This window comes from Dermacentor albipictus, chromosome 2, assembly GCF_038994185.2.
Source record: "Dermacentor albipictus isolate Rhodes 1998 colony chromosome 2, USDA_Dalb.pri_finalv2, whole genome shotgun sequence".
NCBI classification, from domain to species: Eukaryota; Metazoa; Arthropoda; class Arachnida; order Ixodida; family Ixodidae; genus Dermacentor; species Dermacentor albipictus.
Genome location: NC_091822.1, coordinates 78,426,126 through 78,438,727, shown reverse-complemented (window position 1 = coordinate 78,438,727; position 12,602 = coordinate 78,426,126). Strand labels below are relative to the sequence as shown.

At 44.2% G+C, this 12,602-nt stretch overlaps 1 long non-coding RNA gene across 1 annotated transcript in view; it reads left to right on the top strand.

Annotated features, from left to right (window-relative positions):
* The first annotated feature begins 252 nt into the window (after positions 1-252).
* LOC135918797 (uncharacterized) overlaps positions 253-12,602 on the top strand; it is a 28,218-nt gene continuing 15,868 nt past the window's right edge. The window contains exon 1 of the long non-coding RNA XR_010569772.2: positions 253-375. This is a non-coding gene — a long non-coding RNA (uncharacterized lncRNA). The remainder of the gene's footprint in view (positions 376-12,602) is intronic.

The following is a 12,602-nucleotide window of genomic DNA, read 5'->3' as shown; positions in this document are numbered from 1 at the left end:
GCGCATAAATACCCATGAAAGTGGATGGCAAAACGGCGCCGCGATAGCTCAATTGGTAGAGCATCGCACGCAAAATTTGAAGGTTGTGGGTTTGGTTCCCACCTGCGGCAAGTTGTTTTTTCATCCACTTTAATTTCCATTTTTTTATCGTTTCTTCGTTTTCATTTATTAAGCACAAGTAATTTCCCCTATGTTGTGGTACGGTTGTAATCTGAAAAGAAGAAGTGAACGGAGTTATATTGTATAAGTTCGAGAGAAGGTAAAGATTTTCATACTCAAGGTCCCAAATAGATGACGCGTATTCAAGTTTAGGCCGTATTAGTAATTTATAAAGTACGAGTTTTAAAGGCTATGGAGCAGAAGAGAAGTTGCGACGTAAGTACCCTAACATGCGATTAGCGTTATTGGTAACGTATTCTGTGTGGGCATTCCATTTGATGTTTCGTGATATATGTGCGCCTTTATGTTTATATAATTTATTGTGTGGGCAGCATAGTTTTTTTCCCTGATTAGCCCATTACTGACATCATATTGAACTTGAAATAACTCACCCAATAATGCTACTAAAATCGCGAAACTTTGAGGTTCGTAACGGACTTATTGCACGCTCAATATATGCCTACTAGCAGTTTCACTACACCTGCTGATTGCGTTTTTAGCTGTGATATTTGACAGCTTGTTATAACGCTCATATGCTGGCCGAACGGAATTGGCGCACGTTCAAGTTCAAGTTTCAAGTTTATTGCTTCATTCATTAGTGGTACATATATGCAGTAGAAGTTATACAGAAAGAGGTCCCACAGTTATAAACTGCAGCGGGACCTCTTGTTCTTAGTTACATAATAATATATAAATAAAAAGGCGTCAGTTGCGGTTATAAACAAAGAATGAATTACACAATTTCTACAGTGTTAAAGTAATATAACATATGGCAACACATCACAACATAAAATAAATTACATCAATAAGCAACATAAACATGCTTCAAAGAATAGATACAGTTTACAGGGTATTAATATAAGCTCTCAGTGAACGTTGGTAGGATGATAATGTAGGTGAGGATTTCACGTGCGTAGGTAAATTATTCCACATTTTCACACTAGCAAAACCAACAGTTAGTTTGCCATAGTTGCTGCGCGATTTTGGAAGTAAAAGGTTATTTTGTAAAGAGAACCTGGTAGTGTTAGGATTAGCAAGACTATTCCTGCCAATGACATAATGTAATTGTGGGTTATGAAGAAGAATAACGATGCTGTGGTTGTACCAGATAATTTTATTTATTGTCAGGATACGTAACTCAGTGAAGATGGGGGTAACATGAGCGTTATAAGGAGCTGAAGCGATGATACGGACAGCGTTATTTTGGATGTGCTGCAAGGGAGCTATATGACAGCGATATGTAAGACCCCAAGAACTAATGCAGTAATTTAAATGGCTATAAATGAAGGCATAATACAGTGTCAGGAGAGTGTGCTTTTGAAAGTACTGTCTGGCCTTTAAAAGCACCCTGATTCCATAGGCAGCTTTCTTTTTTATGAAGTTGACATGCAAATTAAATTTTAGGAAGTAGTCTAATTGAATACCTAAAAATGAGCACTCATTAGATGGAAATATTGGGTGAGAAGCTATGTACAGTGGTAGAAGGTTATGTCGAGGTTTACTGTGTGAACTAAAAACCACAAACTTTGTTTTCTGGGGGTTAATTAGCAATTTATTTTTTTTACACCAACTACTGACATTATTTAGTTCATCATTTAAAAGCTCAGTTAGCGTAAAGATGTCGTTATGTGAGGCGTAAATAGTGGTGTCGTCCGCGTACAAAAGACATTCTGTAGAAGTTAGGCAGTTTGGGAAATCATTAATGAAGATTAGAAATAAGAGGGGACCGAGTATGGACCCCTGTGGAACGCCAGTGTTAATTATTTTTGTGTCAGACAGCACTCCTGAAATGCAAACCTGTTGCTGTCTGTCGTATAAATAGCTGCGCAGTAGTTCCAAAGATGGACCTGTTATGCCATATGCGCCGAGTTTAGTAAAAAGAATGTTGTGATTAATGGAATCGAATGATTTCGAGTAGTCGATAAATACAGATCCTACGAATCTGCCCCCATCAATTTCCGCTTTGATCTTGTCAGTGAGGGTGATTAAAGCTAGGTTAGTAGAATATCCAGCACGAAAACCAAACTGTCTTGGTGTTAATAATTGGAACTTATCCAAGTAATTAGATAGGCGCTGTACTAATAGTTTTTCTATTACTTTACTGAAACACGGCAAGATGGATATGGGCCTGTAGTTTGCTAGTAAGGTGACGTCTCCTTTTTTGTGCACAGGAATTATTTTTGACTTTTTGAAGTCACTAGGAAAAATGGCAGTTTTAAAGATTAAATTGACAACGTGACTGCAAGCTTCACATATGCTGTCAACAATTTCTTTGATATGATACGAGCATATGGAATCTAAACCAGGACTGCAATTTTTAAGATTCATAATTGTTGCTCGAACTTCACTGGGTGTAGTTGGGAAGAGATAAAATGATTGTTGTGTCAAGCGTGGCATGTGAGTGTCATTACCCCCAGGGATATCAGGCACATTCCCAAAAAAAGTTGCTGAATGCGCATGCAATATCTTCAGGGTTTGTAAGTGTACAGTCTTTTTCTTGAATTTTCGTTATTCTATTCCTAGTAGTATTCTTATTCAGAAACGCATTAAGTATCTGCCATTGTTTCCGGGAATCGTTCCCGGTTTCATTTATTACATTTTCATAGTAAGTTTTCTTTGCTTGTTTTAGTAGATATGTCAGTAAGGTGCAAAACTTCTTGTACCGAAACTTAAGAGATTGGTTAAATGGTCTATTTTTGCATTTACGATACAGATTTTCTTTCCTGCGCATGCTCTTCAACAATCCTGGTGAAAGCCAAGGGTTTGATGGGGAGGCAAAATGTTTACGGCACTTAACTATTGTTGTTGCTGAGGATATACAAGTTTTAATTGTGCCAGATAACTCAGTATAAGAGGCTTCAGCGTCATTTAATGATGTTACGCGCGACCAATCTGAACTGTTAACTAGCTCTATGAAATGTTCTTTGTCAAACCTGGGTTTAGTGTACAGAGTTTCGATGGCGTGATTAAGACGTGGAAAACAGAGCACAATCGGAAAGTGGTCGGTTATGTTGCTTCGTACGATAAAAGCTTTAGGGGGATAAATCAGGTTTGTTAGTGCATGATCGATGAGAGTAGTCGAGTTAGAGACGCACCTAGTGGGTAGTTGTAACAATGACTCGATACCGTATCCATGACAGATGCTAATGTATTCTCTGCTGTAAGCGCAGTTCTCATCCAGAAGATTGATGTTTATGTCTCCCATGATAACCATGTTCTTGTTTTCATTCGAAACAGTGTGAAAAATTTTATCTAGAGCGCAGCAAAACGTGTTTATACTAGAGCTGGGTGATCGGTAGATGCAGCCAAATACAGTGCTTTTTTCACCGGTACTGAAACATGAATTATTGATTTCGATCCATACTGCTTCGCAATCGGGCATACTAAGATTTAAATCTAGCCGGCTTTTATACTCTATATCTTGTGAAATAAAGATTGCGGAACCACCGTGATTGGATGACACGCGATGACAATATTCCGGAGTGTATGATGGAAATGAAAACAAATTCTTATCGCTATCGCTTAACCATGTCTCTGTTACACAAACCAGTGAAAACGAAATATTGATCGATGATAACAGCAGGTGAAACTCGTCATAGTGTTTTTTTAGACTTCTTGCATTGAAATGGATAGCTGAGCAGCTGGGATTTGACAACAACGATGCCAGTTCGTTTGATTCAACGTAAGCCATGTTAGAAAAAGTGAAGTGCTATTACGCATGGTTAGTGAAAATCGCGAGATCTGCCTCGTTTCGAATTCGAAAAACCCTGCTGTCTGTGTTCTTCCGCGCCTTGATTAGGCAGTCATCAGTCCATAGGAACTGCCAGTGATTTTCTTTTTTCAAAGATAGAGCTTTCGAAAATATCTTTTTGTTTTCCTGTGTCAGATGGTCGTTGACGTAAATCAGCTTAGACTCAGTTCCATGAAAGCCTATGTCGCGAGTCTGTAGACGCGCCTTCCGCGCCTTGCTTACGAATTCTGCTTTCTTTGCCCTCGAGGTGAACCTTGCAATTAAATTTTTCGTGCTTGAGACAGATGGCACTCGATGGGCAATTTCGATGTCGTCTCTCGATACCGGGCAGTCAATTTTACTTCCGACAGCCTGAAGAATCGCCACACAGTCTTCGCCTTGAGTGCAGGGTACACCCTTTAGTTCAACATTATTTTTGCGTGAGTATTGCTCTAGCTCACTTACTTTCTGTTCCAAGGCTGCGTTTCTAATTGTAAGTGCCAAGTTCGTAATCTTCAGTTTCTCGTTCTCAGACTTCAGTTCCTCAACAGTTTCATTTAAGTAAGCCAGGCTCCCCTGCAATTCCTCCAAGTCTTTCTTGAAGTTACCAACAAACGTTTCTGGTTCAGTGGCCATCTTCAATTTAACGCTCGCCAGAACTTGTTGAGCCACCGTAGCCAGTTTTCCATGCAGAACGCTTTCTAGCGCATCAAGACGCTTCGCGAGTTCAGCATTTGAGGGCATGACGGATACAAAGCACCGAGACAAAAACACCGAGTTGACATGGTAAATGGAATGCACCGAGTTGACATGGTAAATGGAATGTATTTGTTTGCTTGAGGGCAGCGTTTCGCCCACAGCTGCTTCTCGCTACGGTACTCAGCCCTTGGAAACCGCACTCATAGGGATTTAGCGGAAAGCAACTGCGCTTTCGTTGCAGTGATATTTCCCTACATGTTGTACCTTACATATGCTGGCCGCCGACAATGCACCTGTGGTAGACGTGCTTTATGAAATGTACTTGTTTGCTTGAGTGCAGCGCTTTGGCCGCAGCTGCTTTTCGTTAGGCAGAAGTTGTCTGGCTGTTTTTGTTCTCAGCCCTTGGAAACGCCAGCCATAGAGATTTAGCGCAAAAAAACTCCGCAGCGAATTCCGCTTTCAGTAAAGCAAGCCCAGAGCAGCCACACCTGTCCGCGCCTGCTCTTCAAAACGACAGAAATAAGTGCAGCGCTCCAGCCATTCCAATAACTAGTTCTTCTTTAAATTCAACCAAATAAAGTTCAATTAGAGCCGCCAAGAGAAATATTCGCATAATGTAGTTATTGCTGCACCAAAAAGTTACATGTTGTTTCTCAACGATCTTATAGGAACTGACATCCCGATAATTTCATGGAAAATGGACCAGCATACCTCCAAATCATTGCGCAGCACATGAAGGGAGCACAGTCAAGCAGCGTCGTGCTGAGTCACACAAGCCAGAGCGAAGGAAAAGGCTCGTCACGCCCCTTTTTCTTCCTGCCCGATCAAATGCCTATATAACCCACGCAATGTTACTAATGCAGTATTTCCTGTAAGCGTATATCTACACTGCGCAAGAAAAACTGATTGCTACCTAAAATGCGAAAATATATTGCCTCTTCATAGGTATCGCTAAAGCACACAAAGCTTTTAGCCGAACAACGCACTATAATCAACCGTGTGCATGAGTAACATTTTTTATTTGACTTAGACATTTGTTACGTTCCAGTGGGTGTGTGCAGGGTCTTGGTAAATTATTCATAATGTCTGTGCGAATCTGTGACACAGCAAGTACCAATCGCTTAAGTGCAGTTAGATATGACTCTCGCACCATGCCTACAGCTGTTACAGTCATTATTCTTTTGACAAGCTTCATACATAGCCTTCACGCTTATGATATCACTGCATAGAAGTCGCACACTGTGTATCCACCCGATTTTACAATTTATAAATTGGCACCACATGGAAAAGGAGTAAAGTGTATGCTTTAATGCTGTATGCCATTAAACGTTAGTCAGGGTGAAAGTAAACAGAATTGTATGCATCGACCCCTCCCCCCTCCTTGTTTGTGTGTCACTTCTCTCGGATGGAGCAGATCGCTTCTAACAAATTCTTGCATGCGCACAATGACTGAGTGAAAAAATCAATTTCGAATCGGAACGATTCTCGTCCGGCGAGTTAGTGAGCTGCGGCACATGCCGAGGTTCCGGCCAAGAGTTCTTGCCTCTCGGTGGCTTCCTTGGCCCGCCGGCGATCTGCCTAGAGTTGGTTTTCCAGGCCCATGCTGAGCAGCGTGGCCTTCCATCCCGCGCGGAGGCTGTCGACGGAGGCCTCGCACTCAATGTCTTGTATTAGTTCCTGGAATTCTCATAGCATGTGTTCTAGCTTGGTTCTAGTGCCACACACTTTACATCTACCTGTTGTGTATATGACTGAATAAATAGAGCACCGTATCTGGACATGGGCACCGTATCTGCATATTTTTTGTTCAACGTTGGTCTCCTATTTTTTCGATACTTCCCATCCAATACTAAGGTGGTGACGTGACTTGTGCTGCGTAGTAAGACTTTGCATGTAGGTTTATCTCGAAATCAGGTTTGAGGGAAACGAAGGACAGCCATGTTGTGTCAGCCCGATAAAGAATTCAGTGCCTTAAACGGCAATAGGACCGGAGGTAGGGAAGCAGAATGAAGTAAATAGACGATGATTAATGGATTGTTTTCGCAAAGGCCAAGTATGGTAAAAGAGTGTCATGTAAAAAGAAATAAAATATACCTCATTATTCTAAAATTTGTTGGTTACTTCGAAACTCCTTAACGCAGAGGTGGTCTAGTTTGGTCCGCCAGGCAAGTTTGGTTGTAAAGGAATTACACCACCGCTTCGATGTCTACTTGGACTGTTATGCTGCTTGCGTCAGTGAAGCCCAGGCAGGAAGAGAAAGCCATGGTTGCCAGGAGTGGAGCTTGCAAACTTGAGGGAAAGGGCGTGTGAATGTATAGTGATTCAGTAGAACAATTTCAATAGACATGCGTCTGATTTGGCTAGGCTTCATAGTGGAGGCATGTGGACCCATAGGTGTAGGGGTGCTAGGGGTAGCATTGTCGGATCAATGCGAGTAGTGTCCACTTGTATGCTGGCCATGCGACGGTGTATTCGTGTCAGGTAATATTCCACACAAATTTAGGCATTTTCTGCGGAATTCTTAGCAGGCATATACGGTGGCATCTAAGGAACCGTACTTGGGGCTCGGAAATGTGGTTGCCCGCTGCAGAGCGTCCCAGCAAGCTGGTTGACACGATAGTTTCGTGAACAGAGATCCGGGGGCAATCTGCCTCGCAATCGCATGGCCACACTGCTTATCCACCACTCCAGCTTATGATGCAGGCACGGTCACATCGGGAAACGAAAACAAATTCATTGCACTAGACATTTAAAATAGACATTCAAGTGACCAACTACGCAAGATTTCGTCGACAACATTGTGGAGCTGCGACGTAAGCCAGTGCAAACCTTTATTATACGTTCGCTGCAACAACATATCTCACCGACATTATTGTTCCGACTTCCGCTGCACCCTCTTCATGCCGCCCCTCCCATATGCCAAACTTCTGAAGGCAGCCTTGACAAAGCTAATCTGAAATTGCATAACTAGTCACTACCTCACAAAATTCAGTGTTCCAGTACAGATGAAGTGGATAGGAATCCCATATGGGACCATGCATTATTGCTATGCAAACAACCATGATGTCAACACGTTCTACTCAGCACTAAAATTTAGGCAATGATTGATTATCATACTGTGTTCTGACTGCAGCCCATTATTATGACTATAATGCAATCAATAACTTAAATAGTTGGCTTTACTACTATATTTCTCAGACTGCAGCAAAACGTTTGCCCTCAGAAGGAAAGCTCTTAGCAGAAGGCTTGAAATCCGGGCCAGTTGGTACATAGTTGAAGGAAAGAACCAGTCACAAAACGCACAGGACAAGAAGAGAAGTTCACACAACAACGACAGGACTATCCACTGAGCTTTATTAGAAGCGACGTAGTCCCAGCAAGGCCAGCAGAGCATGCACAACCACAGCAACACTAATCACAGAGCATAAAAAGGCAAGAATCACATCTATCGGGACCGACCTGGAAATGCAAATTCTTTTTCAAGTAGGTGCACCGAGGTTGAACTAATGGAGTCTTCCCCTACTAAACTGATGTAGCACGCTTCAAGGATTTCTAGCTCTTCTTTGCCCTTACCCCTACCGAGAACCGTTACATTGCTCAACAAAGGGTAAGAGCCACATTCTCTGAAAAAGCGAGGCAAGCCGGGAGTAAGTGTAGTGTTTTTTGCCCCTTGCAAGCTTTCGGGTCTGGGCTCGCGCATTTCTCGAGGCAGGATTTTACATTCGCCAAACCGGTAGATGTATTAACGACCGCCTGCGCGAGCATCACTCCTCCCTGGGGTCCGATAACCGTGAAAACTTTCCTCGCCATAGCAATGAATGTGGCTATTACCCTTTCTTTCGGCAATGTAACGATTCTTGTTAGGGGTAAGGACAAAGAAGAGCGAGAAATCCTGGAAGCGCACTATATCAGTTTATTAGGTGATGACTGCATTAGTACAACCTCGGTGCGCCTACTTGAAAAAGAATTTGTATTTCTAGGCCAGTCACGATAGATGCCATATCTTGTCTTTTCATGCTCTGTGATTAGTGATGCGCATGCTCTTCTGGCCTTGCTGGTACTACGCCGTTTCTAATAAAGCTCAGTTGATAGTCCAGTCTTTGTTGTGCGAACCTCTCTTCTTGTCCTTTGCGTTTTGTGACTGGAAAGCTCTTAGCAGTAGTATTCTTTTTATTTTTACTTTCGAGACATAGAGACAGCATGCTGGGGTTGTAAAATGCCAACCTGAAGCTTATTTGCGCATACTTCAGAACTTATATTCATACACCTTGGCAGGGAATAATTAACGTACTGTGACGTCTATATCTGAGCATTTTTTTTTACCTGTGCATCATAATCAGTCTCTGCAAGTTTAAAACAGTATGCCTCATGTATTCATTTCACGGACGAATGTTCCTACTCTACTTGAAACATTACTGGTGCGCTTAAATCCCCAGCAGATTTGGGTAACTCATTTCAGCTCCAATTACCCTCCCCGTGTGCTTAGATTTAGGTGCAAGTTAAAGAACCCCAGGTGGTCAAAATTTACGGAGTCCTCCACTACGGCGTGCCTCATAATCAGAAAGTGGTTTTGGCACCTAAAACCCCAAATATTATTATTATCCAATTACCCTATACCATTAAGAGTTAGACAGCTTGCCCTTCAAGGTGTATACTTCAGTTACATGATGTCAATCCGATCTTGCGACTCGTTCGTGAAACCCATCGACAGCTCTGAAAGCAACCAATAAAGCTTTGATAACTCACTGTTAACCTAGATATTTGCAACTTCGCCTGCAGATTACATTACCTGGAATAATTGAACGATCCTGTTAGACTTTTTCTTGCGCGCTTCTTCAACGGTCCCAACCGGTCGCGAGTGGTAAATCATAGAAGTATAATACTTATCAAAGGACCATAAAGATAGTAAGGAACAGAAGCGCTGCCATCCCTGGGCCGCAATTTCGTAGTGATGGTTCCGCTGTTATCATCCACCGTTTAGGGTCGGCTGATACCGTTCATAACGCAGGCGGGGCGTCACGCTTACGTCACTCACTCTGGGCCTTGGGGAAAAGTTACCTTGGGTAACTTTTCTCCGCAAATGAGGGGGAGGGTACATTTACTAGTATAAATGTGAATAATGCCGATCATTCCTCATAAAGACGCGTAAACCCACAAAACGGAATTGAAATAACGCGCATGTCACAGGTACGCCTGTGATATACACCTCTTCTTTACTTGGTAAACAAAAACCACATCAAATGGAATTGCGCATGAAATATGCGCAGGAAGAACCCTGCCAAGAACAAGTTAATTAGCTAAAGTGTAAAATAAAGATTTCTAGTAGCGTTTGTTGAATTAGCTCTGGGAGATTTATAGAGACAATCACAGTTTTCGGAATAACCACAGTTCTATTGAATTCCTCCTTTACTGCTCTACCAAGTGCCCTAACCGACTCGTGTTCTTATTTGGGAAGTTGCGTAACGATGCGTGGTCACCATTCAAGTACAACAACGTATAGCGCAGGCCGCTGCGGTTCTAGACGTACTGCGCCCACCACGGAAGGTTAGGAAAACACCCCCATTAGCACAGCAGGGATGTTACGTCAGGCGGCTCGATTGATAACTGTCGAAGAGTCATTCAACACACACGGAATTATTCTCCACTTGCGGCGGCGTTCTTTCTACTGCCTTTTCAAATGAAAAGATGTTCATCCATAAATAATTTCACTATAAATTTTTGCTTTTCCTCCCTGTTTGCCTGTTGCCTTGGATTTGTCTCTTAGTAGATCGCTTAATTTCTCATCGTCTTGCAACTTTTGTTTCCAGTTGCCAATTTTGCGCGAAAAGTGCTGTAGAATAAAGAAAAAACCTGACGACGTAACGGACGGCAGTCATATTGCTCATGTGTCGAACGGTAATTGCAGGTCCTGATGATGGACGCTGTTGCGCAATATTTTATTCGCCACCTTATCTGAACCATATCGCGGATATATGGTTCCGAGGATCTGCAAGCGTCATGGCGAGCCGTCACTCGAGGAAATAATGAAGCAAAAGGAAAAGTGAAATGGAACTGGTGTTTTCTTCGCCCCAACTCGTTCCACTACCATACAGGCAAGCTGACTAAGAACCGAGTTCCTTTCCTGGCCCTGGATCAGTGTAAAAAAAGAAGATGCTGAACTAACGTAGCAACAGCAATGCGCGTGATCGTAGAATAGATGGTTAAATAAAAATTGTGTTGTGCATTATAAACAAACTAACATTTTATATGACCCAATAATCTACGCCCTGCCTGCTGCAATAGATGTTGACAACTGAATTCATCTTGAGTTAATCGTGCGGGCACCGAGTCGATGAGAAAACTCGCCTCCACACCCCAGGAGATGCCGATAACTACTGCCATCCAAAAGAAGTGAAAAACTCGACAACCATTCCACTTTGTGAATATGGAAAGGCAGCGAAAGCTGAGGACAGTCAACACTCTCAGCCGAAAAGCAAAGTGTTTCACCTCAGCCGTGGGCCCGCCGGAAGATACTGCAACACCGGGCCGACCCTCGGCGGAGGTGAAGCAGGCGTGAAACACCCTGCATACTTTGGCCAATCCCGAAAGCAGTGCAACATCGCGCCGACACGCGGCAAAGATGGAGCAGGTGTTAAGTACTCCCAATACAAAGGCCTATCCCGAAGATCATGGTACAACGGGCCGATCCCCCGCGGAGGTGGAAGCAGGCATAAAAACTCCCCACACCTAGGCCGATCCCGAAGATATTGCAATACTGGGCCCACCCACGGCGGAGGCGAAGCAGGCGTAAAGCGCTCCCCATACATGAGTCCATCACGAAGGTAGTGCAATGCAGGGCCGACCCCCGGCCGAGGCGGAAGCAGGCATTAAGAACTCCGCCTACGTGAGCCGATCCCGAATAAATTGCAATACCGGGCCCACTCACGGCGGAGGTGAAGCAGGCATTAAGCGCTCCCCATACCTGGATCCATCTCGAAGGTAGTTCAATGCCGGGTCGAACCGAGGTGAAGGTAAAGCAGGCATGAAGGACTCCCCATACGTAAGCCGATCCTGAAAACATTGCAATGCCGGGCCCACCCGGAGCAGAGGTGAAGCAGGCGTGAAGCGCTCCCCATACGTGGGTCCATCCCGAAGATAGTGCAATGCCGGGTTGAACCACGGTGAATGGGAAGCAGGCATTAAGAACTCCCCATACGTAAGCCGATCCCGACGAGAGTGCAATACCGGGCCCGCCCGTGGCGGTGGAGAAGCAGGCGTTAAGCGCTCCCTATACGTGGGTCCATCCCGAAGGTAAGTAGTGCGATGCCGGGTCGAACCGCGGTGGAGATGAAGCAGGCATTAATAACTCCCCATACGTAGGCTGATCCCGAAGATATTGCAATACCGGGCCCACTCTCGGCAGAGGTGAAGCAGGCGTTAAGCACTCCTCATGCATGGGTTCATCCAGAAGGTAGTGTAATGACGGGCCGACCCGCGGTGGGGGTGAAGCAGGCGTTAAGCGCTCCCCATACGTAGATCCATCCCGAAGGTCGTGCAATGCCGGCCCGACACGCGGTGAAGGTGCAGCTCACGTTAAGCACTCCCCATACGTGAGCCCACCCCGAAGATTCTGAAGGGCGATTTATAGGTTGCCGAGTGTACAGGAGTATGTGCAATTGATCTTGGACCCTTTTTGCACTGCCGCCGGGATCGGCCCACAAGAAGATTTTATTATTTAACGGACGCCGAAAAAACTATCACTGGTTTCGCTGTAAAGGGCTGCAAAATGTTGACCACCGAGTAGATTGATTTGTCGGCGCTTTCGGAGTGTGTGGGAGGAGTGGTGGCGTGGGCTGGTAGTGGGGGAGGTATGCCGCTTAATTTCATGGGGGGTGGGTCGCTCGGCTCCCTCTGGGTAAGTGCCTAATGGTACCTGTGCATAAATTTAGCTGCATCACACACCATTCATACTCGGCGTAACACCTTTGCAAGAACAATTTTTCCGCAATCTGGACATGCCCTCCGAGACCGGTGC